We start from the raw sequence: 27,102 nt of genomic DNA, 5'->3' as shown, positions 1-27,102 counted from the left end.
TAAAGTATTGGAGCTTTAGTAGCTTCAGCGTCAGTCCTTCCAGTGAATATTCTGGGTTGATTTCCTTTAGGATTGACTGGTTTGAGCTCCTTGCTGTCCAAGGGACTCTCAAAAGTCTTCTCCAACACCACAGTTCAGAAGCATCAGTTCTTCTGCGCTCAGCCTTCTTTGTGGTCCAACTGTCACATCTATACAGGACTACTAGAAAAACTGTAACTTTGGCTGTACGGACCTTTGTTGGTAAAGTGATGTCCTGCTTTTCAGTACACTCTCTAGGTTTGTCATAGCTTTCCTTCAAGGAGCAGGCGTCTTAATTTCATGGGTGCAGTCACTGTATGCAGTGATTTTTGGAGCCCAAGAAAATAAAGTCTGTCACTGTTTCCATTTTTTCCCCATCTATTTGTCATGAACTGAGTCAGCTTGTTTTCAAATCAGTATCAAATCTCATCTTCCTTCCCATTCGTTTGTTGACTCATTCATCTCCAGACAGTGAAAGCCCACTTAGACGCCAGCTTCATACTCTATTCGTGCTGGTGAGCTTGTTAGTATAAGTCCTATTTTTCAGTAAACAAACTTGCTATATGGGAAAATCCACTTCCTCAGGGGCATTTGTGAAAAATCCAAACTTTCACCAACCCTTGTTTGATTAATCTTTGATCATAACCCCTCCTTAGCAACTCCTCATGGCCTTCTACGTGACACCCAGGCTCCTTTGTCTGCTGTTCACACCTTCAACCCTGCTCTTCACCCAGCTTTCTGAACACCCACTTTCTAAACCACTGCATTATGACTGGGCCGGACATCAGCAGTGTCATTTTTACTACAGTAGTTTTTCATCATGACTTTTCTGTTTCCTACCCTCCTGATTCTACCTGTTCTCTATGCATTTAGGCTCAAAGTTCATGTACATTTGTCTCTGCTTTTTTGATCCATGTGTCTTTCAGAACAATAATTGTAGTTGCTTGCTGTTGCTAAGTCGCTTCAGTCATGTCCGACTCTGTGCGACCCCATAGATGGCAGCCCACCAGGCTCCCCTGTCCCTGGGATTCTCCAGGCAAGAACACTGGAGTGGGTTGACATTTCCTTCTCTGTGTAGTTGCTTAATGAGCTCTAATTATGTGTCAAATACTTCTATAAAGGCTTTAATGCTTGCATTCATCTAGTCCTTGTAAAGATCCTATGAGGAAGATGCTACTGTTACACCCATTTTAGTGATGAATGGCACAGAAGAGGTACAACAGTTTTCCTGAGGCCTGATCTAAGATTCTGACCTAGACAGTGTGGTTCCAGAATCCATTTATGTTAGAGCATCTCATATTCTTCAGTTCAGTTCAGTTCAGTTGCTCAGTTGTGTCAACTCTTCGCGACCCCATGAATCGCAGCACGCCATGCCTCCCTGTCCATCACCAACTCCTGGAGTTCACTCAGACTCACGTCCATCAAGTCAGTGATGCCATCCAGCCATCTCATCCTCTGTCGTCCCCTTCTCCTCCTGCCCCCAATCCCTCCCAGCATCAGAGTCTTTTCCAGTGAGTCAGCTCTTCGCATGAGGTGGCCAAAACACTGGAGTTTCAGCTTTAGCATCATTCCTTCCAAAGAACACCCAGGGCTGATCTCCTTCAGGATGGACTGGTTGGATCTCCTTGCAGTCCAAGGGACTCTCAAGAGTCTTCTCCAACACCACAGTTCAAAAGCATCAATTCTTCGGTGCTCAGCCTTCTTCACAGTCCAAGTCTCACATCCATACATGACCACAGGAAAAACCATAGCCTTGACTAGACAGACCTTCGTTGGCAAAGTAATGTCTCTGCTTTTGAATATGCTATCTAGGTTGGTCATAACTTTCCTTCCAAGGAGTAAGCGTCTTTTCATTTCATGGCTGCAGTCACCATCTGCAGTGATTTTGGAGCCCCCAAAAATAAAGTCTGACACTGTTTCCACTGTTTCCCCATCTATTTCCCATGAAGTGATGGGACCATGGATGGTCCCATGATCCATGGAAGCATGGATGCCATGATCTTCGTTTTCTGAATGTTGAGCTTTAAGCCAACTTTTTCACTCTCCACTTTCACTTTCATCAAGAGGCTTTTTAGTTCCTCTTCACTTTCTGCCATAAGGGTGGTGTCGTCATCTTCTTACTTATGTATTATTTATGTTGCAGTTCTTACTTAGTCACCAAGTTGTGTCTGACTCTTTTGCAGCCCCATGGACTGTAGCCCGCCAGGGTCCTCTGTCCATGGGATTTCCCAGGCAAGGATCCTCGAGTGGGTTGCCATTTCCTTCTCCATATGTATTAATAGTTACTTACCAACAACTAGTTTTGACATTTCAGTTCTTTTTTGTTTACTTCTCCTGCAGGAGCCAAGCAAATGTTTCTTCTACAGAAGAAGTAATATCCTCAATAAGCATTTGTTAAATGAATTTTTTAAAAATCCACTAATAATAGCCAAGGAAATTAAATCTCAGCCCAGGTTGTTTGATTTTTCTTTTCAACACTAGATAGCGGTATATATAACATTTCCAGTGAACTTCTGAAATAAGGTATTCTCATTTAAAAGAAAGGAAAAACATATAGGCTAAGGAATTTGTACAAATGAGGTATAAAAACAGACAAAGGAATTACGTACCCCTTCATTGCCAGAAATGTAATTGTAGAAGTGTAGCATGGACGGAGAAGGCAATGGCACCCCACTCCAGTACTTTTGCCTGGAAAATCCCCTGGACGGAGGAGCCTGGCAGGCTGCAGTTCATGGGGTCGCTGAGAGTCCTATACGACTAAGCGACTTCACTTTCACTTTTCACTTTCATGCTTTGGAGAAGGCAATGGCAACCCACTCCAGTGTTCTTGCCTGGAGAATCCCAGGGACAGGGGAGCCTGGTGGGCTGCTGTCTGTGGGGTCGCACAGAGTTGGACATGACTGAAGTGACTTAGCAGCAGCAGCAAGTTAAAACTGTTTTGTTTTTTAAGGGAGATAACTCATACCTGGAACTTGGCAGATGGTCTTGGAGTTGTTGCCACAAGACCACCTGATTGTGTGTGTGTTGTATAATCATGATGAGAAAAGGATGACTTGGGAGGACCCTTCATTGAGTCAGTTGCATATGTTAAAAGTCTCTTTGGTCCCCAGGCTATGTCTCAATTATGAATCTGCATAATGGATTTCACCCTGTTACGTGGTGGTGAAACCTTTAAGAACATGCATCTTTTCTACCCTCTTTGCAAGTGAGCAATACGCCTATTGAGTTAATGAAGCCAACGCACAAAGCAGCCATTATAATAAGTTTCTCTGAGGCCTGTTTTTTTGATGATAATGAGACTGGTGACATTGTCATATGTTTGATTCTATTCTTGCATCAAAAACAGACCATGTATCCTCCAGGCAGATGGCTTAAGTGTAGAATCGACCTAGTACTTGAATAATAGATGTTTTGTTGGTACATCAGGCTTTTATAGAAAACTAATTAGAGTTTATGGTTTCTTTAAGAATGAAAATCAATCTATATCCAAGTAGAGTATAAGTCACAAACTATCGTTCAAAACTATACATTTATCCAGAATTGAAGTTAGGACCTTGACAAGGAAACTAGATGTATATTAGTGAGCATTGCATTTTTAAAGTATACAAAATCAGTTAAGTTTTCATACTATATTTATGGCAGGCATATACTTTGACCTGGAACCTTTCTAGAATTTTATTGGTTACAGTTAAAATACAGTTACAGATTCCAGAGCCTATTAAAAAAAATTGACTACTCAGAATCCATTTTTCCCCTATCAAGAGAAAACACCCAGAGATAGTTTGGGTGTTCACGTATTCAAAGGAGATATAAATATAACCAGACATTTCACCTGGCTCAGAAGTTGAGACATCATTTGATAGTTGTGAACGGGAAGGAAGATAGTCAAGTTTTAATGCCTGCATCATTGTTGCCTTTTAGAGTGTCTCTCTCATTTGGGTTTTTATTTAGTTTTATCAATCTGTAAAATTATTAGTCCACTTTCCATGAGTATATTTTTGTTGTTGTTTAGTTATGTTCTATTTATTTTGCAGAATAGCTTATAAACATCTCTATTGACAGAGTCTTTGAAATGTAGGTGTGTATGACTGCAGATTTTTTGGTCATGATATTTGTTCCTGATATATACTGCATCTTGAATGAAGGAGACTGGAGGAAATCTCTCCAAGGAGATAACATTTGAGGTGGACCAAAAAAGGTGTACAAATAAATTGTTGAGATACACAAATTACGACACAGTTTATAAGGAGGAAGTCATAGCTACCAATCTCACACAAAAAGTGGAAACAGTTTTGAAAGGATCAGAAGAAATAAAGTGATTATAAAATGGCTGAATCAGTATCTTATTAACTGGCCTTTAAGGGCCAAGTTGCTCATTGATGACCTGAGAGATATTTTCAAATTAGAAGGTTTCAAGTCTTGTTAGTAAGCAAGTATATTTAGTAGCTACCACTCCCTGGGGAAAAAACTCTTGTGGTATGACGGACTTTTTTGTTATAATTGGTTCCTTCCTAAGCAGGTATTCGTGGATTAATCTGATTCTTAAATCATTCAGCTCTTTCAACTACATTTTCAGAATTTGCTGTGTTATGAAATTTTAACCCTAATAGAAAACCTAACTGGTTGCATGGAACAACCCTTGAACATTTTGAAGGTAGTGAATCGAGAATATCTGAACTGTTAGGTCATTGTCAAGTGAGGGTTGACACTCGTAGTGATTCTCTTCCTATATTCATAGTGATTGTCTTCCTTTGTGGTGTCGAGTTTGTTTCTGTCCTGACCTTCAGGTGATGTAGTTACCTGTGCAGTACACTCGTGGAACGTTTGCAATCTACCTCAGGCTATCACTTGCTGTGAGTGTTCAGCTTCTGTGAGTTAATTTGCTCTTTGCCTGATTTTCACCTTTTAAGAGAAGATAATGAGGATAATGCTACTAAAAGACGCTTGCTCCTTGGAAAAAAAGCTATGACAAACCTAGACAGCATATTAGAAAGCAGAGACATTACTTTGCCAACAAAGGTCCGTCTAGTCAAGGCTATGGTTTTTCCAGTAGTCATGTATGGATGTGAGAGTTGGACCGTAAAGAAAGCTGAGCGCTGACGAATTGATGCTTTTGAACTGTGGTGTTGGAGAAGACTCTTGAGAGTCCCTTGGACTGCAAGGAGATCCAACCAGTTAATCCTAAAGGAAATCAGTCCTGAATATTCATTGGAAGGACTGATGCTGAAGCTGAAGCTCCAATACTTTGGTCACCTGATGGGAAGAGTCGATAAATTGGAAAAGATCCTGATACTGGGAAAGACTGAAGGCAGGAGGAGAAGGGGATGACAGAGGATGAGATGGTTGGATGGTGTCACTGACTCAATGGACATGAGTTTGAGCAAGCTCTGTGAGATGGTGAAGGACAGGGAAGCCTGGAATGCTGCAGTCCTTGGCGGTCTCAAAGAGTCAGACATGATTGAGCAACATGAATAGCAACAACAAGGGTAGGAGAGACAGCATATTTTTGAATTAAAGTCAGTCCTTCACCTCCAAGGATTCTGTATCTGCTGATTCAAGTAACTGTGAATCGAAAATATTGGAGAGGGGGGATTTCAAAAAGTACCAAAGAGCAAACCTTGAATTTGCCTGTTTACATAACATTTACAATGTATCAGGTATTGTAAGTAATCTGCAGATGATTTAAAATATACTGGAGACTGTGCAGCATACTGTGCCATCTTATATAAGGGTCTTGAGAGTCCATGAATTTGGGGATGGATGGTGTGCTGGAACCAAGACCATGAAGATACTGAAGCACGACTGTATTTTTAATTTACTTTTGTAATCAGTGCTGCCTTGAGGTTTCTCTTTAAGTCGTGAAGATATGGTGGCTGATGTGCCAAGATGAATTAATTTGGAAATTTGGGAGAAAGGAAAACGAGGCTGTAAGCACTCTGACTTTCCCTCTGTAAACTATATGCCTGTGTACCTTCTGTCTGGATATTTATAGCCTTTATAATATTCCTGATGCACATGTGCTAAGTAGCTTCAGTTGTGTCTGACTCTTTGCAACCCCACAGACTGCAGCCTGCCAGGCTCCTCTGTCCATGGGGTTCTCCAGGCAAGATACTGGAATGGGTTGCCATGCTCTTCCCCAGGGGATATTTCTCACCCAGGGATGGAACCCCAATCTCTTAAGTCTCCTGCATTGCCAGGTGGGTTCTTTACCATTAGCGCCACCTGGGAAGCCCAATATTCCTTATAATAAATTAATAAATGTTAAGTAACTGTTTCTGTGAGTTCTGTGAGCTTCTCAAGCTAATCAGTCAAACCTGAGATGAGGGTCATTTGAACCTGATGTATAGCCAGGGGTCAGAAGCAGGGATAACCTGGATTTGTGATGGTATCTAGAGTGGGGGCAGTCTTGTGCGACTGAGCCTTCAACCTGTGGGTCTACCGCTGTCTCAGGTAGACACATAATTGCCCGGTAGCTTAGAAGAACTATGCATCGTTGAGTATGTGGCTGTGGGTTTCTCGTTGTAGTGGTATTTTTCTGACCTGGAAGTTTTGCATTAAGTGACCTGGGAGATAAAACTCAGTTACCAAGTGATGGGACATTTCAGTGCTTTGCATTAGCCAGCACTATGAGACAGTATGGAAAAAAACACGGGTAGGTCTGTTTCTCATCTATTAAAAAGAGCTTCATCTTTGGGTGCTAGTGATGAGTAAGCTAGCATCAAATTATAGAGACAGTTGGGTGCTCGATCAAGTCATTTGAATTCATGCCTGACTTGCAAAGTGAAGGCTGGGGAACCAGGTCACATAGTTTGGGGTCCATGGTGGCATTTTTAAGAATAGAGTGGTCAAGAGTTTTAAATGCCACTAAGTGAAGTGAGAACTGAAAAATGATAGTTATCACAACTGAATCCTCAGTCATTATCACAAACAGCCCTAAAGAGTGTTCTGAATGAAGCACATGACTTGGTGGCAAATACTTTGCAGGCCCTCACTGGACTGTTTTTCTGTGGCTTTCTAACAAAGCATGGTTCCTGCCCTACAGCACAGAGATACATGAAAAGAGAATCAGTATGGATTGAGATTTAGGCTTCTCTACTGATTTGAAGACACTTAATAGCTTCAGCAAACAATGGGGCATATATCCACAATCTCCCTTAGCTTCCTGTCCTAAAAATATGGTGTGGGCAGAATCGTAAAAAGCTAAATTAGCCATCCCTGGCTTTGGGGAAAAGCAGGGCAAAATCTCACCAGGTGCTTGTGAGAATTGCCCTATTGGTATGCTTTCCCCCCCCCCCCCCTCCTCTGTTAATTGGGTGCCTTTTGTAGGTGTCAAGTTTAGATTGCATCTTAAATTTGTGCTTTCACAACTACTGGTACCTCTAACTGCAATGTCCTCTGGAAAGAGTTCCTCCGCTGTCATTTACTGTCCTCTGCTAAACCTCTTCCAGATCCCCCCAGGCAGTTAGCCACTTCCTCTTCTGTTCTCTGCAAATCAGGTTACGTTATAATGATCTGTTTACAGCTCTCTCTGTCCTAGTAAACTGTCAATTCCAGGCTGTTCTGGCCTTGAGAGGAGGGACCTTATCTAATTCCCCCTTTTATGTTCCTTGCCCAAGAACCCCGTTTTCCCTGTGGAAGTCCTGTAAACCATGGTGGGATAGCAGAGGGGCTGAGCCTCCCAGGTCCTAGAGAAATAATGCTGAGTGCTGGTAACTTTGTAAACCAAATGCTCCGTCAGCTTGTTAGTTCTTGGAGTTCCTGGTAATCTGGTCAATTTGTTAGTTCTTGAGTTCACGGAGTTCCTAGTAATCTTTCAGAGTCTCTTGACAGATCTCTGCTGCTTCATTATTGCTTTCTCTTGGCAGCTGTATGTAGCACCACCAAGGCACTGCAATTCTGTAAACATATTATAAGTGTTAGTCACTCAGCCGTGTCCGACTCTTTGCACCCCATGGACTATAACCTGTCAGGCTGCTCTATCCATGGGATTCTCCAGGCAAGAATACTGGTGTGGGTTGCCATTTCCTTATGCTGCCATTTAATTACAGAAATGTCTGCCTTCAGAGGTGATAATTTTATAGCATATACAACAATGACTACACCTAAGCCAGATCTACTAGAAAAATATATAGCTTCCTTCTTAGTAGATTTGATAAGTGTTTTGTTACGCCTGCCCTGATGATGTGAACAGTTGAAGACTTTATTACATAACACAAGGTCACATTGGCTTAGGGTAGGAGTAATAAGCTTACTACATTCTAACCTTCATATATTGTGCTTAAAGGTTGTTATCGTTTGTGTCATTTAATAGGGACTGTCCTTTGCTTTCAGAACTATAGCAAAAGTTATTTTGTTAACTTTTCTTTGATGTCTTCAAGAATGGGTTTTGTTTTCATTTTTAGTGTGAGAAGTTTAAACAGAGACTAATTGAGATTGACAAAACCTTCACTTTCAAAAAAAAAAATAGGACAGATCCATGAATGACTGACTACTATTCTAAAACATATGCAAACCCTTCTGGTTATAGCAAACTGCTTCGGCTTGCTTGTCTATATTTCAAGCTATGTGATGAAACAATTTTGTTTTCTCAACTTGAAATGCTATTTTTAATTTCTGTTATTGCAGTTTCATATGAAAGGAGTGTTTTGTTTTTTTTTTTTTAGCACTGGTTATGTTACATGCTAGGTTAATTGTAAGACAACTCACTTTGAGGTATCGTCACATTTTTGTGTCATTAGCATGCTAACAAGATATTTTCAGTACATCTTATAAAAATAAGACTTATAAAAGTCTTATTAAGAATCACTTTTTAGTTGAAGGGCATGAAATGCAGAAGAGACATGATTGGTCATCAAATATGAGTTAACATTTAATTAAACACTTGTTATGTGGTAGGCATGATTCCAATTGCTTTACATGGGTTTTCTCATTTAATTCTCACAAAACATCCCGTGAGGATTGAATTGTTATCTTTATTTTCCCTATAAGGAAATTGAAGCATAGAGAGGCCAACTAACTTGCCTGTGGTCTGAAAACTATGGGAAGGAGAGCTGGTCTTAGTCATCTGACTCCAGACCTTACATGCTTGTAGACTTTAACTGGACTGCTTCCGTGTTAACAAGCTCATGAAGAGAGCCTTAACCTCACTTGCAACTAAAACACACAATTAAAGCTGTATTTTCTGTTAGATTTGCAAGGAAGAAAAATAATTGTCAGTATCCTTTATGTGGGAAAGATGTATAATGTATTAAATTATAAATATAAGTTGTTACCTCTTTTTGGAGTGTCAAAGAGGCAAATGTTGAAAACACACACATGCTTTGACCTATCTGCATCATTTCTAAGGATTACCCTGCACAGATAAACACAAGAAAGCACAAAGGTATCTAGGCTACCTTAAGCACTGTTCATAACAAAAAGTTTTTAATTAAGTGTCTAGTAGGAATTAGGTTTAGATCAATGTGATAGGCAGCCATCATAAAAAGAAAAGTTAAGAATATAGTTACTGACATGGAAAACTGACCATGGCGTATTAATGAGTTTTTAAAAGCAGATTGCAAAACAACATACATAGTTTGATTTCCTTATATTGAATAAATATGTGTTTATATACACAAACTCTGGTCGAAAAGATTGTTCACCAGAATGTTAACAGCTGGTATCTTTCCTGCTAAATGGTATAACTTAGTGATCAGATGTATGGATTTTAAGTCCTGCTCAGTCACTCACTGGACTTCCCAGGTGGCTCAGCGGTAAATAAGTCGCCTGCCAGTGCAGAAAATGTGGATTTGATCAAGTGGGTTGAAAGACCCACTTGAAGAGGAAATGGCAACCTACTCCAGTGTTCTTACCTGGGAAATTCCATGGGCAGAGGAGCCTGGTGGGCTATATAGTCCATGGGATCATAAAAGAGCAGGACACAGCTTAGCGACTAAAAAACAACAGCAACAGTCACTTACTAGCATTGTGGCGAGGCAAGTTCCCTAACTTCTCTGTGCCTCAGTCTTTTCCATAAAATGCGGATAATTACAGATACTAGATGGTTGGGTTCTGAGGCTCAGCTGAGATTGTAAAGTGCTTGACATAATATGTGAGCATTCATTATCATTATTATCATCATCATTTTAGGTAATAGAACTGAAGGCAGTTTTAACTTTTTTTTTTTTAATAGGAGTATTTTAGGGCTTCCCAAGTGGCACTATTGGTAAAGAACCCACCTACCAGTCCCTGGGTCTGGAAGATCCCCTGGAGGAGGAAATGGCAACCCATTCCAGTATTCTTGCTTGGAGAATCCCATGGACAGAGGAGCCTGGTGGGCTGCGGTCCATGGGGTCGCAAAAGAGTCGGACACGACTGAGCAACTAACACTACTACCATAGTTCCTCTACAGTGCTGTGTGGTTTCTGCTGCACAGCAGAGTGAATCAGCCACACATACACATACATTCCCTCTGTCTTGGATTCTCTTCCCATTTAGGTCACCACAGTTTTAGCTTTCTTTGTACCTTTTATTGGCTGAATTTTTTGAAATATGGATCAACTTTGGAAACAACAGCAACCCAAAAAAATGTTTTGAAAGGAATCACTTGAATAGGTTTGCTTATAGTTTTAACAGAAAATGTCTATTTGAGAGCTAAGGTTATTTAAAAATTCTCACAACACTCTTCACAAGCCGTTGGCAGCCACGTATGCTGGTATTTTACCCTGTGCTGTGTGCCAACTTGAAGGGAACTGAAATCATATTCTACTCCTCTGGCTGGAAGGCGTACAGAATCACAACAAACTGTTCGAGAGAAGCTGCCTCAATCTGCGGCTGCAGTGACATGTTGGGGCGTGACGTCAGCCCAGTGTCAGACTGGCAGGGTGGCAAGCGGTCCGCCGGCCACAGTGCGTTTCCTGAGGGCTCGGTCCCCAGGGCGCTCATCTGGGAGCCGCTCAAGACAAAGCAGCAGAGTCAGAGTCTGCTTTTCCTTCCAGTATCCCCTCTGCCTGTAGTTGAATGTAATTTTGATGGAGGCTGGTGAGTAATGCCTGTTACTTTAATATGTAATAATAAATAGCTGATGGCTAAATGAGCAGTAGTTCTTTTCTCAGTTAATGAGCCTGTGGTAAGTAAGCTTTAGAGCCCTAGTGCCAGGATTTACTTATTATAAATACTTCTATAACTAGAAGTATTGTATTCTTAGAGAAATGTAAATACATTGTGAGGTTTTTTCAAATGACTAAAGCATTTGAAGATGTAATCTTCCTTTTGGTCTCTCCTTAACTTGAAGCTACATAAATGCACAGTGGTTGCAAATTGCCTGAAAGCCTAAGGATTTTCATTCATTTATTTTTTTTAACTTATTCCGAGGAGAAACTTGATTTTTTGTTTTGTTTCTCACTTCACAAGAAAGAAATGAATAAATTCTCAGAAGTTCCTTTAGAGATGTTAACAATGCTCGTTACATAATACTTTTATTAAAAAGTATATCACTAGTCTGAACTAATTAACAATTAGCTGAAACAGCTCTTTAATTCTTTAATTATTTGGGGTTATTTCAGCAATGTGATTCAAAATAGGAATCTTCATTTATGAGCCTAAAATTTAAGAGCAGTAAGTTACTACTGCCTTTGATTATAAAGGATGGCAACATGCCTTTTAAAAATTTATTTCTTTTTGCAATATTAATTCATGTCTTTGAATTGCACTATAGAAATTGAGTTAGTTTTGAAATCATTAGTTTCAGAAGATTGGGTAAAAGTGTGTGTATGTATGTTTGAGTAACTATATTTTGCTTTTCTCCCCCTCCGTTTCGAGTGAAGGAATGACATTTTTATTTCATACTGTTTATATAGAATAAACTGAAGCCTTAAAAATCTTAGGCTTTATCATTTCTGGCATAATTCTTCTCTTGAAAGTTCAATCGCAGCCTTATTATTTCAAGGTCTTTTGGAGAATTTTCAAAGTTTTCTCTTAACAGTCACTTTTTACTTTGTATGTCTAGTTGAGGAAAAGACAATATAGAAATTCTTTATAGATAATGTTGAATATTTTCACATCAGTTTTTTGAAGCAAATAAAGAATGAAACTATCTGCACATATTTTCTTTTACATGAATAGGATAGTTATTGAGAGGAAATGATCAAAATCAGTTTTTTATGTACAGATGTACAAAAATATCAATAATTGCCTTATTATGACTCCTAATACATTATACTTCTATATTTTTAGAAACAGAGAGATATAGAAGTGGGGTTTCAGCTTCATTTTGTTTGACTTGACAGGCTTAATTAAAGATCCATTTTTTTCCATAAGTTGTAGAATTTTCAAATTCTGCCCAAATCTAGAAGCTTTAAGTATATAGAGAACTCATTAATATTTTTATTGCTTTTAAAATTTATCTCAAATGTACTTAAACTATTTTAACATGGTTTTAAAATAGCCAATATTTTAATCAGTAAGTTACTGTAGTAATGATGAATTGAAATATATTGGGTATGCATTCTTAACAATGATGTTTTTGAGGCATTATGACCTCAGAGGTCACTGGCCTAAATACCACTACAGTTCAAGTCAAGAGAAGCTACTTTAACTTTTTTGTATGAACAGGAAATTAAATCTGACAAAAGAAGGGAGGATGAGCAGAGCTTGGGGTGGGGGTCAGGGGGATAACCTGAAATTGACATAAAAGCCTGACTCAACTCTGAAGCACTGGGAATAAAGTACTTGTCTGTTCATGAATAAGGTGTTCTTTAAGGAACTCATTCCAAAAAATACTGAAGCCTGGTGGTAAAATATGACTGTGGTATTCTTCAAATTTGAGATTTGGCTTGGTCCACTCAGATGGAACAGTATTCTGAAGCCCATTATAGTCTTGAACTATATTTTTGTTTCATAGTGGTGGAGAGTACAAAACTTCGTGCATAATAAATATTTAATGAATGTTTGAGCATGAATAAATGAATTGATTATACAAGTTAAATGAATGAGGGGAATATCTTGAGCCTTGCATTAGAGAGTTTTAATCTTTACTGTGATGATGAAAACCTACTAGTTATCCTAACCATCTAATAGCGTGCAGTGGCTTCACACTCTGTTAGAAGGAAACATATCCTGAGTAGCACTCGGCCATCACAGTGGCCGCAAGCGGCCATCGGAGTTCACTGCCGGCTCTGCTCTGTGTCTGGGGCTCTGCTGCGGGAAGTGGGCCCTGCCTGCTATTCTAGGTCAGATCTTTGTCCGACTTCTGCCTCATCTGTAAGTGAGAAATTTCTCAGTACTTAGGGATAATGATTTGCTGACGAAACTGAGCCTTAATTAACGTGCTGTGTGCATCACATAAATGCATTACTCTTTGGACCTTTTCAGGGGTAAAAAAAATGCATTCCTTTGAAGTTGAAGTGACAGAGAACCTAACAATGGAACAAATATCCTGCTTCAAAACTTACATAATGGAAATTTTATATATAAATATGTGTGTGTGTGTGTGTGTGTGTGTGTGTGTGTGTGTGCGCGCGCGCGCGCACGCTCAGTCATGTCTGACTCTTCACCACTCTGTGGACTGTAGCCCACCAGGCTCCTCTGTCTGCGGAATACTCCAGGCAAGAATACTGGAGTGGGTTGGCATTTCCTTCTCCAGGGGATCTTCCCTACCCAGGGGTCAAACTCACGTCTCTTGCGTCTCCTTCATTGGCAAACAGATTCTTTATCACTGCACCACCTGGAAATCATATGTAAATATATTGTCACTCAAAGCCTGGATTTTCAGTCTCATTTCTGTGCCCCCTCCCTGCCATCTGGGTTAAACTCTGGTCACATCTGAATATTCTTGCTGATCCCATGGAGGCTCAATTCAAGTGGCAGCCACTTCTGGGCCACCATCTCGGCTCTTCCTCTTTCTAAGCAAGATCAATCCCGAATTGGGCTCGTTTTTGGTTAGTTACTCCTCATATTTGTTTATAAGAATATCATTAAGGCCAAACGTCATCAGTGCCTGTTTCATACTGAGTGAATGAAAATATTTAAGTTACACAGAAAACATAGCCATTTTGAAGGCATACCATTTCTTAACAAAATGTTTTTGTTGCATAGGGATATCATTTGACTTATCAGTAGCTCCCTTTTTATTCTTGAAGTGGTTGTTTTGGTAAAGCTCATGCAGTATGAAAATGATTAATGAAGAATAGTAAAAGTCAATAATTACTAATTTTTTTCCTAATTTGAAAAACTTCTTAGTCTGTCAACTTGATTCTTTTGGGAAGAAGGTTTCACCTACAATAATTGGATCTTTTTTGCAACCTATTTAGAACTAGGTTAGCTTTTTAAAGTAGTGTATAACCACCCAAAAGCAAACGAGATGGTGCTTAAATTCTGCTTTTTCTAATTTGTTGTTAACTTTCATAACAAGGGTGTAGTAATCCTCCATTTAATACATGTTACAATAAAAGATTACTAATTAGGATTCATTAGGAAGCAATAGAGTTGTCTGAAATATTTCTGACTACTGACATGTTCCTAAGTTGGAATTCTGCTTAGTTTTATTTTAAAACTCCATTAGACTTTTGTAATTAATAGTGTTTTGAAATAAGTGACTACTTTTTCAAATAAGCATTCTTTGAAATCACTGGAGTATATACCCTGTGATCATTTTTACTCTTGTGTGGTTTTACAAGGACTTTTTACATAGATCATTCAACAGTAAACTTTAACTTTTGATCAAATTATCAGCTTCCTCATTCATTAAATTATAGTTGTACTTCACGTTAAACATAGGGCAGAGAGCCAACAACTTTTTAAAGCAAGGATGTGACATAATTTGACTCCTCTTCAGGAAACCTCACTCTGCTAGCACATTCATGTTTATTATTTATTTCTTTAAATTGGGGTATAATTGCTTTACAATATTGTGTGTGTTCCTGCTGTACAACAAAGTCAATCAGCTATATGTATACACATATACCCTCCCTCTTGAACCCTCACCCCCCAACCCCACCCCTCTAGGTCATGACAGAGCACCAAGCTGAACTCTCTGTGCTATACAGCAGCTTCCCACTAGCTATCTATTTTATATATGGTAGTGAAATATATATGGGCTTCCCTGGTAGCTCAGCTGGTAAAGAATCTGCCTGCAATGCAGGAGACCCTGGTTCAATTCCTGGCTCAGGAAGATCCCCTGGAGAAGGGAAAGGCTACCCACTCCAATATTCTTGGGCTTCCCTGGTGGCTCAGATGGTAAAGAATCTGCCTGCAGTACAGGAGACCTGGTTTCGATCCCTGGGTTGGGAAGAGCCACTGGAGGGAGGGCATAGCAACCCACTCCAGTATTCTTGCCTAGAGAATCCATACTGACAGTGGAGACTGGCGGGCCTCAGTCCATGGGATCACAAAGAGTCAGACACGACTGAGCAGCTAAGCACACACAGTGTATATATGTCAATCCTACTCTCCCAGTTTGTCCCGTTCTCCCCTGTCGCCCACCCTGTGTCCACATATCATATTCAAGTTCGGCTATTTACTATTTAGTGAGGGCTTTAGCAGCAGTAGCAGCAGCAGAGGGCTTTATTAGGTAATGTCTGGTGGTGCTACCAGGTACCTTTCAAAAGCCCTCTGGAATAAGGTTTGTTGTTCTGGTTTCGGTTGCTGTTTTATAGAAGGAAGTTGAGGTTCAGTGGAGGATGCTCTAAATGGGGGATATCCTGATTATAATGAGATGAATTCGGATGTTGTTAAGGGCCTTGGGAGACTTAAGAGCCTAGACTAAGGCAGTGATGGAGATGCCATTAGCGAGCTTCTTATGTAGGGTAATTTCTGGATAGCAACCAGAAATGTCACTTGATTCTTGAGTGCATGACAGAAAATGACTCTGGTGGATTAGCTTGTACATTCTAAGAGCCATTTTTCTGTTTTAACCATAAAGTGTCATTTAACCTTCCTATTTAAAAGCTTCTTAAGAATCACTCAAATGACTTCCAAGCGAGACAATTATCTAAATTATTTTAAGCATTTTTGTTTATAATGTGATTTATTAAGTGGTCTAAATGTACCTGTCCCATAAAACTCAGGATGGATAACAGTTATTAACATGCTGTGTTCATTTTTTTCATAACTAGCATGGTGATAATTGAATTATTTTCTAATTGCAAAATTATTTAAAGTCTATTGTCAAATTTATTTTGTAGATTCTAAATTAGTATGTTGGTTTTACTTAGGATTTTTTTTTTCAGAAGATGATTTAGAAATTATCTGTAAATACAAAAAACTAAAACATAATTTGTATGTGAATCTCATATTTTGAATTTTTTTCCTTTATTTTGTTCCTAGTCTATGATGCTTTGAGCTTTGTACTTGCAGCATTACATCATACTCCTATTTTCCCAGTGGAAAAAGCAAAATTTTCAATTCCTGTTGGGTGCTTTTGTAAAAATTCCATTGTTTACTATTGATGTTATTTGTGCTTCAATTCTTTGGGACCTATAATCAGGGAAATATGAAGTTACATTTACATCATGATAATGTTGTCTGAGCAACTGAGAGTGAAGAATGATTGCAAAGCCGTAGAGAATAAGAAGATGGAAAAGAAACACTGGGTTTAAAATTCCGTTGGAATCTGTAAAGGTTTCATTACTGTGCTTCAGATGGGAATAACCTTGGGGTGATGCTAGGCAGTGAGACATGAGAGGGCAGGGGAGGGTACATGTTCACGGTGTGCGCAAGGAGAGGGTAGTGTTGAGGTGTGTTGTGTTGTGTTGTGTTTTAGTTACCATTGAGCAGAAACCTGGGAGAAGATGTAAGGCAGAACTGAGAAGGCTCACTGGCTGTGATGAGTCAAGAAGGGGCAGCTGTTGAAAGCAGGAAAAGGAGACTGAAAAGGACAGAACTGGAGCTCTGGGGACCAGGTCTCCATGTGGCTTCTGACACATGGAGAATACAAGTGAGGCTGTGAGCCTCAGTTTATTCACATGTAGAGTGAAGACAGTAATGCGTACCTCGGAGGGGCTGTGTGAGGATTGCTGCTCGAGTTTCCAGTGCAGCAGGCTCAGATGGAGAGCGTGAGCTGCACTCAGAGTGACGTCACATGGTGGTTGCTATTTAGGTGCTGATTTTTATTTTTCTTGTTGGGAGTGTGGATCAGAGAGGGTGTATCTTTTGTTCCTTACCCCCCTCCCCACTCCCAGCCCCCAAGAAATCTGAGATGCTCCATTCCCTGAATGATGAGAGGAGAAAGGAGAGACTATAAAGGGTTAAGGCTGAAAGGAAAATTTGGAGATGTGGGTAAATGAATCACTGAGGTTTTAGCAGGACGTCTGGAAGCAGTTAGTTCGAAGTTAAAGGCAAATGGCATTTAGAACTAAATGTGGGGAAAGGAAATATATACTTTACATGTTTCGCAAAAGAAAAAAAATTGCAATCTTTTAGATTGCTAACTCAGTGGTTATTCACATAACTAAGGCTCAAGAATTCCGTTTCTCTCAAGAAAAGGCATGGCACTTTCAGTGTTTTCTTTTGTTCTTAAAACACTGCCTTTAATTGCAGGCATAATTTTCCATGCCAGCATATTTTCAGTTTAAAAATAAATTGCAGAAACAGTCATTGTGGTAGTCAGATTTCAACATAGCATTTTTTGCCTTTTTATTTAAAGGAAATTAAATCCAAATAGTTATCTGCATAAGACATTAATCAACTTTACATGTAACAGTGTTTTAAAAATTACTCTGGACCACCATAGACCCAATTGGTTTAATAACTAATAAATAAAAATCATGTTTAATAACTAAGTCACTGCTTCAGACATAGTTTTTAAACCTGATTTGAGACTAAGTCTCAGAGTGACACATTATAGCATCATAATTTCTATTGGTAAAGGCACTTCAGTTTTTTTTTAACTGAAGTATAGTTGATTTACAATGTTAATATCTACTATACAGAAAAGTGATTCAGTTATACCCATTTATACATTCTTTTCCATTATGGGTTATCACAGGATATTAAATATAGTTCCCTGTGTTCTACAGTAGGACCCTGTTGTTTATCCATCCTATATATGATAGTTTGCAAAGCTCTTCAATTTTAAAACAAGTCAAAAAGTATAATTGTCTGATAGTATAATGAAACCAAGGCCACTTTGAGAATGTACAGTATTCTTTTTGGTTTGAGTGGAAGGATATTGAAGAGTTGTCCATGCACATCTGAGCTGTTTGCTTTTTGGTTTTGTACCTAAATTTGAGAAATACAATCACTTCCATAGTCCACACATCTCTCTGCCTTGCTCCAGTCTAACAGCATTATGGGTACGAGGCACGTTTTAAGGTCTCGGCCCTTGTAAAAGTCCAAGTCATGATACTGGCTTCTTGACAGGGTTGCAGAAAGAACTGCCAAACCACTATGATATCCTATTTTTCTTAGACTAAATTAAATCCTTCTTTCTCTCCCATAAGGGAAATACATGATGCTGAGCAAATCATACAAATGGGGGTGTGCAGCTGAATTTAATAAGAGAGAATCAAAATCTCTTCTGTGGGACAGAGTTTTCTAAGATACATACTTTGTGCATAGTCGATAGATTTTCAACCTTCTTACCACTGGTACACGGATAAAACAATACCTAGTAAACTTTGCTCTGTCTGACATATCACTCAGAAGAATTATTGGCTGTTACTGATGTTCAGTTCAGTCGCTCAGTCGTGTCCGACTCTGCGACCCCATGGACTGCAGCACACCAGGCCTCCCTGTCCATCACCAACTCCTGGAGTCTACCCAAGCTCATGTCAGTTGAGTCAGTGGTGCCATCCAACCATCTCATGCTCTGTCATCCCCTTCTCCTGCCCTTAATCTTTCATTATTGATGTTAGCAATTTCAATATTTATTTCTTAAGTTAAAAAATAGAATGGATTTTGTAGTAAAGCAATCATTGGAGTCACTCATGAAGCCAAAATATTAAAAACAAAAAAAAAATCACTAAAACAAATATTCCCACAGGGGAGAATTGCAATACTAAGAAGTAGCTAGTACATAGTTATTAATGGCCAAAACGTTAAAAAAAAAAAAATCTTTTCCTAACACCAAAGAAAACAGCAACAAAAACAAATGGGACTAACTGAATAATAAAGGGAACCATCAATAAAATGAAAAGGCAGTCTACCCAATGGGAGAAAAAATTAGCAAGTCATGTGTCTGATAAGGAGTAATATCTAAAATGTATAAAGAACACACACAACTCAATGGCAAAAAAAAAAAAAAAAAAAATTCAGTTAAAAAATGGGCAGAGAGTCTGATAGAGGTTTTTCCAAAGAAGACATATAGAAGACCAATGGGTACATGAAAATGTGCTCAACAGGGAAATGCAAGTCAAACCTGTTAGAACCACTATCATCACTTGTTTTAAGAGGTAAGTGTTGGTTAGGATGTGGAGAAAAGAGAACCCTCAGTGCACGTTAGTGGGAAGTAAGTTGGTGCAGCCATGGTGGGAAACAGTATGGAGGGTCCTCAAAAAATTAAAAACAGAAGCACCATGTTGATCTAACAGGTCCTTCTGGGTATTGTTCCAAAGGAAACAAAAGCACTAATTCAAAAAGCTGTGCACTGCCGCCCACCCAGGATCACTGCAGCATTGTTTATAATAGCCAAGATGCGGAAACAACTGAGGTGTCCATCAGTGGATGAATAGATAAAGAAAATGCAGTTTGTATGTATGTAAGACATATGCACACAGTGGAATATTCCCATTTGCAACAACATGGATAGACCATGAGGGCATTATGCTAAGTGAAACAAGTCTGAGAAAGGCAAATACTATGTTATCTCATTTGTATGCGTATGTGGGTGCTAAGTGCTTCAGTCATGTCAGACTCTGCAACCCTGTGGACTGTAGCCTGCCAGGCTCCTCTGTCCATAAGATTCTTCAACCCACTAAAGTGGGTTGACCTTTCCTCCTCCAGGGGATCTTCCCAACCCAGGGATCAAACCCATATCTCCTGCTTTGGCAGGCGGATTGTTTACCACTGAGCCACCTGGGAAGCCCTTTTGACACATATTTCTGGCCAATGAGAGTCTAGACAAGGATGGCCAGGGAGTTCTTGAGAAACTTCTTGAAAAGGAATAGTGTATGCGGAGACTTTCCTTTCACTTCTAGACTCTGTGGTCTGCATGTGATGTTTGGGACCACTGCAGCCAGTTTGAGACTGGTCAGATGCTCAGCTAAACAGGATAGACTAGTCAGTATTGCCATATTATGCAGTCATGAATAATCATATCTCCTTGGAATCTCAAATGTTCTTATTTTTAAATCTAAAATAGCTTCTTTCCATATCTGGTATAAAGAATATACATATACACTGTGTACTGTGCTGATTCATTTTAATTTTTCAATCTAGTACTGTCAGTGATATATTCATTTTTGCAAAAACCAGACAAATCCTAATGTTTCAAAGGACTTAATGTGAGGGCATTTCACCTGTTTATAAATACCTGATACAAAATTTACATTTACACTCAACAAAGGTTGCAGAGTTGTAGCCTGAATGTTGGATAACAGGAGTTTTAAAACCAAATTACCTATGACTGATTCATGTTGATATGTGGCAGAAACCAAGACAGCATTGTAAAGCAATTAGCCTTAGATTAAAAATAAATAAAGTTTAAAAAAAACTAGATTTCATTTTTCAGTTCATAGCTGTGCTAAATATTTCATGTTTTGCCTTGTATATTTTTAAATAATCACTCCAGTAAGAATGAAAGTTCTTTCAGTGTTAACCTCCTTTCATCATTATACTCAAAAATTTAAACACCGTGTTAGCAGACATCTTTTTTCCTCTTTCTAAACCCATACTTTTACTGGGGTTTATATTTGAAATGGATGTTTCAGGCATCTGTTTAGTGTATGGGGGATTGTTTCCTTAGGGATATCCTTGATTGATGTCCTCCCTTATTAGTGTCCTGCTGAGAACAGACTAGCAGGGTGGACTGAACCAAAAAAATGGCTTCCTCTAGCCAGCCTGGGAATGGACATAAACACCAGCATTCCCAATCTTCAGAGTGTTGTCATACAGTCTAAATTACTCTTCATATAACACTAGCTGCCACTTAGAGTTGATTCTAACCCATTAAATTCTGTTTCCATTAATGGGTTATAGAAACCGTTGTAGTTTATCAGCTTTCCCTTTTAATGTAAAGCTCAGAACTGCTTAAGGTGGCACACCTTCACCCACATTTTCTGGTACAGTAACCTTCATGAGGCGCTGTTTGGTTCACAAATACAATCTGAAAAAGAATAAGGCAGAATAGTGAATTTCTACTCCATCTCCAGTAGATTTCTGATTTAATTTGTTTTTTTGATGGAAATATGCCATTTTATACACACACGGATTTATTCATCAAAAGATCTTTTAAAATCCAGTTATCATTGAGTGAAATAGTTCCATAGGGGTTGGAATTAAGCAGATCTTTCGTTTAAATTCTAGTAAATGATTAAATGTCTAGTGATAAAGAGTGAAGAGGGCATAATGCCAAAGAACAAGCAATTTGTGTTGCTGTTTCTCAATTTCTTGATATATCTTCTAAAAGTGCCACAGATTTGATCCTTTACCTTTGATAGAGCATGATCCTCAGAATGAGCTCCTGGATGTGACCTATTTCATTCAGTAATGAACTCTTCAGAATAGCAGAGTCCATTTTTTTTAAGTGTTGTTTGTCATTATTTAAAAACCTTCTTGAATACTGCCTTAAAAACATAGCTACTCTCTCCTTGGAGCTTTGATATTAGAATACTTTTCTCCTCTATTTTCTGTTTTTGGATATATTAGGAATATCTTGACAAGAAACATGAGAGCCGTGAGAGATCACACCTTTATTCTTTGACAGTAAATACTGACTAGCGGGATAACAAGAGTTTTTAACATTTTTCGGGTTGCATGTTCATTTGAACTATTTCAGTTTAAATAGGTTACTGAACCTAATAAGTTGTCTGATGACACCAACATATGCTCAATTCCTCTAGTTCATAACAAAAATAAATGTCTTCAAGGCCTTGTCTGTTCCTAGCCATGTTTATACTCTCTACTCATTTAATCTTCATAAACATCCCCACTAGAAAGTAAATTCCACAAGGGCAGTGATTTTTATGTTTTGTTCACGGCCATCACCAGGTACCTAGAACAGTTATAAACAAATAGACAAGCAACATGTGACATAGCTACTGTTACCTAACTGTGAGGCAGCTGAGACGTAACAGGTACAGTGAACCCACAGAAATAACACACATGGCTTATGTGGTAGAGTTTATTGTTAGAGGGCAATGATGCTCATCACATAGGGTTTATTACCCTCAGCACTATTTTTAAAAAATATTTATTTATGGATTAAATGCCTTGAATCTTAGTTGTAGCACATGGAACCTTCATTGCATCAGGTAGGATCCTTTCTTGCAGTGCACAGACTCTCGAGTTGTGGTTCGTGGGCTGAATAGTTGCAGTCCTTGGGCTTAGTTGCTCTGTAGTGTGTTCAGGCCTGGTTCCCCAGCCAGGGATTGAACCCATGTCCCCTGCTGGTTTTGAAAGATCTCCTGCAGAGCTGTGGGTTGACAGTGGCTCACCGCAGGGACCAGGGAACTGGCAGCAGCAATCCTGAAACATGCCCCCTGGTGCAGGTCCTCCTGGAAGTTGCCCAACCTCAGCACTATTGATATTTGGAGCTGGATCCTTTATTCCTGTGAAAAACTCTCCTGCAAGTTGTAAGATGTTGAGCAGCATCCTGGCCTCTACTCACTACATACGAACCCCAGTTGTAATGTTCAAAAAGTGCTACCAGACAGTGGATGTACACAACGAGGTCTACTGTATAGCACAGGGAACTATATTCAATGTCCAGGATAAACCTAATGGAAAAGAATATTAAAAAGAATGTGTGTGTGTGTGTGTATATATATGTATAACTGAGTCACTTTGCCATATAGCAGAAATGACGCATCATTGTAAATCAACTATACTTAAGTAATATATATGTAAAACCAGACATCTTACCACGCATTTCCCAATGTCCCTTAGGAGATAAAAATTATTCCCAGGGCTTCCCACGTGGTGCTAGTGGTAAAGAACCCCACTGCCAATGCAAAACGTGTAACAGACAAGGGTTTGACCCCTGGGTCGGGAAGATTCCCTGGAGGAGGACATGGCACCTCACTCCAGTATTCTTGTCTGGAGAATTCCATGGTCAGAGGAGCCTGGCAGGCTGCAGTCCATCTGGTCACAGAGTCAGACAGAGCTGAAGCAGTTTCAGTTCAGTTCAGTCGCTCAGTCGAGTCCGACTCTTTGCGACCCCATGAATTGCAGCACGCCAGGCTTCCCTGTCCGTCACCATGTCGAAGAGTTTGCTCAAACTCAATATCCATTGAGTTAGTGATGCTTTCCAGCCATCTCATCCTCTGTCGTCCCCTTCTCCTCCTGCCCCCAATCCCCCCCAGCATCAGAGTCTTTTCCAATGAGTCGACTCTTCGCATGAGGTGGCCAAAGTACTGGAGTTTCAGCTTTAGCATCATTCCTTCCAAAGAACACCCAGGGCTGATCTCCTTCAAAATGGACTGGTTGATCTCCTTGCAGTCCAAGGGACTCTCAAGAGTCTTCTCCAACACCACAGTTCAAAAGCATCAATTCTTCGGCGCTTAGCTTTCTTCACAGTCCAACTCTCATATCCATACATGACCACTGGAAAAACCATAGCCTTGACTAGACGGACCTTTGTTGGCAAAGTAATGTCTCTGCTTTTGAATATACTATCTAGGTTGGTCATAACTTTCCTTCCAAGGAGTAAGCATCTTTTAATTTCATGGCTGTAGTCACCATCTGCAGTGATTTTGGAGCCCAAGTCTGACACTGTTTCCACTGTTTCCCCATCTATTTGCCATGAAGTGATAGGACCAGATGGCATGATCTTAGTTTTCTGAATGTTGGGCTTTAGGCCAACTTTTTCACTCTCCTCTTTCACTTTCATCAAGAGGCTTTTTAGTTCCTCTTCACTTTCTGCCATAAGGGTGGTGTCATCTGCATATCTGAGGTTATTGAGATTTCTCCCAGCAATCTTGATTCCAGCTTGTGCTTCCTCCAGCCCAGCGTTTCTCATGATGTACTCTGCATATAACTTAAATAAGCAGGGTGACAATATACAGCCTTGACGAACTCCTTTGCCTATTTGGAACCAGTCTGTTGTTCCATGTCCAGTTCTAACTGTTGCTTCCTGACCTGCATACAGGTTTCTCAAGAGCCAGATCAGGTGGTCTGGTATTCCCATCTCTTTCAGAATTTTCCACAGTTTATTGTGATCCACACAGTCAAAGGTTTTGGCATAGTCAATAAAGCAGAAATAGATGTTTTTCTGGAACTCTCTTGCTTTTTCTGTGACCCAGCAGATGTTGGCAATTTGATCCCTGGTTCCTCTGCCTTTTCTAAAACCTGTTTGAACATCTGGAAGTTCACAGTTCATGTATTGCTGAAGCCTGGCTTGGAGAATTTTGAGCATTACTTTACTAGCATGTGAGATGAGTGCAATTGTGTGGTAGTTTGAGCATTCTATGGCATTGCCTTTCTTTGGGTAGCGCAGAGGTATGTTAATTCATAATTTAGTTAGTACAGTCACTTTTGCTGTAACACAGCACACATCTTCCTAAAAATCACCTCCCTGTGTGAACTCAGACAATGAAAGTTTAGGGATTTTGTGGAAAATGGCTTTAGGAGCATAGTACTCAAAAACCTCATTAGTGACACATAAAAATAAAAATAAGAGGACTTCCCTGGTGGTCTGGTGACTAAGACTCCACACTCCTAATGCATGGGGCCCGGGTTCCAACCCTGGTGGGGAACTAGATCCCACATGCTGCAACTAAAGACCTGCAGCCTAATAAATTAATTAAACAAATAAAGATAGGAGCCTAATGAAAGACATAACAGTTTCATACATGTTAAATGCTTAGGGAAAAAAAGTACTACAAATACACTTTGCGTTGAAAAAGACCGGCAGTTTGCTTGTGGAAATGGACATTGGAGAGGTTTCAGCTTGTGAATTATTGGGAAGTGTTGAAAGTGGAAAGACATGGAATTAGACAGTTGTGTCACTGTGAATGGGTGTGTTTTGTAAAACAGACAATGAACTGAAGTAGCTGCTGGACATTTGAGGGTGTGCAAGTGTGTCATTCATGTGCTTCTCGCTATCAACATCATCAGGTGCCGTTTCTGCACTCACCTAGGCTTTCTTGTGAATGTGCTCATGAATACACAAATGCAGAATTTATGTGATGTTTCAGCTTTTCTGTAGTACACAAATTGCATCGGAACATCCTTGTACATAAATGTTATAGGAAAACTGATGCTACTTTCATCTGGATTTTGAGACCCTTCAAAGGAGGAGGGGAAAAAAAGAAAAGCTTAGACTACAAAAAGGGTGGTGAGTGTTGGATGAAAAGATATACTTCGTAAATAATACTGCAGACAGACCGGTAGAACTGAAGAAAGGCTGGAATTTTGTCTTCCCTTCCCTCTTGTGGTCCTGAGCAGTCCCTCCTCCTTTGTGCCAAGCGTGATGGTCATGACTTCATATGTGGCCAGCCACCTCCCAGGGTGCCCCGTTGCTGTGTGTATTAAAGAACTTGTGTATTACGCACTAAAAGAATTCTGCACATTAACAGTGATGGCTTTTTGCTTATTTTTTTTAAAGATTCATTTGGGTTATATTTACATTGCTTTCATTTATTTGTTGGCTCAGTATATTTTTAACTGATTTTTAGTTTCTGTGGATGATTTAGAAATTAATTTTTGAAATATAAAAATAAAATTTTAAGTATATAAAAATACATTTGCACAAACAAGAGCAGGAAAAATTGACAATCCTACCAGGTTGTGGAAAATTACCACATTTAAACACTTGTTTGGTTGATATTTTGGTTTTTCATACTCTTAATTTATTTTAATTGATATTTTAACAAAATCATTAGAAAACATTACTCTGATTTTTATTTGATAAGTATGTTGTTTTATGAGAGATGACATTTTATAACTAAACTCATTGCCTATAAAATCTCAATCTTATTAATTTCAATTTTATAGAAACCTAGTAATCTTGAGTGACTATAAGTCAGAACAAATAAACATTTGAGAGGACTTCTTTGTGTACGTATTACAGTTAGGCCTAAGTAATAGGAAAGATGATTTCTTTGATTAAAGAATAGCAGAAGACTTGCATGTTAGAGTGCCCTTGTAAATAAATGATTTTTTATGTCAACTTAGTATAACATTAAATAAAAGAAAACACGATGGATACTTTAAAAAAGTAAAAGAAGAGCATAGATATATTCATTTTTCATGATTGTTTTTAATCACTGATCTTTTAACTAAGGGGCTTCGCAGGTGGCTCAGTGATAAAGAATCTGCCTGCCAATGCAGGAGACATGGGTTTGGGTTTGATCCCTGGGTCGGGAAGATCCCATGGAGGAGGATATGGCAACCCAGTCAGTATTCTTGCCTGGGAGATCCCATGGGCCGAGGAAGCTGGCAGGTTACACGACTGAGCATGCATGCATGCACTTTTAACTAAGATAGAATGCTAAGATTTTTATTTATTTAGTGAGTTTTACTTAAAGACATTGTGATCCTAAAAGTACTTGGACAATATAACTGTATTCAGTTTAATAGAAATAGCATCCACTTTCAGGGTAAAGAGTGTTTATGCTCCTTTATGATTGTTCTTTATTTTAGTGTCTCCTTTGCCCTGTGTCCTTGTCTGCATGTGTTACTCACTTGTGTCTGACTCTTTTGCAACCCCATGGACAGTAGCCTGACAGGCTCCTCTGTCCATGGAATTCTCCAGGCAAGAATACTGGAGTGGGTTGCCAGTCCCTTCTCCAGGGGACCTTCCCGACCCAGGTATTAAACGCAGGTCTCCTGGATTGCAGGCAGGTTCTTTATAGTCTGAGCCACCAAGGAAGCCCATGTCCTTGTCTAATGGATACTCAGATCTATTGTCTGGTGGTCAGAGTAATAATCTCTTAGGCCAGTAACCATTACAGGGTCCTGTAGTTATAATTTACAGTTTCTGGAATATTAGGGTTAGAGTCTGCTGTATTC

The 27,102-nt window shown here is 39.4% G+C and overlaps 1 protein-coding gene across 19 annotated transcripts in view; it reads left to right on the top strand.

Moving 5' to 3' along the window:
- PLEKHA5 (pleckstrin homology domain containing A5) overlaps positions 1-27,102 on the top strand; it is a 262,176-nt gene that overhangs the window by 127,066 nt on the left and 108,008 nt on the right. For 2 of the 19 annotated variants that reach the window (XM_024992600.2, XM_024992599.2), the window contains exon 1: positions 10,903-11,037. The exons of 10 other annotated variants lie outside the window; for them this stretch is intronic. The gene's annotated coding sequence lies outside the window, so the exon portion shown is untranslated. Of the gene's footprint in view, positions 1-10,902; positions 11,038-27,102 lie in introns of those variants that run through there. 7 more of the 19 variants (XM_059887045.1, XM_024992603.2, XM_024992606.2 and 4 more) reach the window with 5 other exon arrangements.

The sequence above is a fragment of the Bos taurus genome, chromosome 5 (assembly GCF_002263795.3).
Source record: "Bos taurus isolate L1 Dominette 01449 registration number 42190680 breed Hereford chromosome 5, ARS-UCD2.0, whole genome shotgun sequence".
Taxonomy (NCBI): Eukaryota; Metazoa; Chordata; class Mammalia; order Artiodactyla; family Bovidae; genus Bos; species Bos taurus.
Note: the sequence above shows the minus strand (reverse complement) of the source record. Positions and strands in the feature narration are given on the sequence as shown.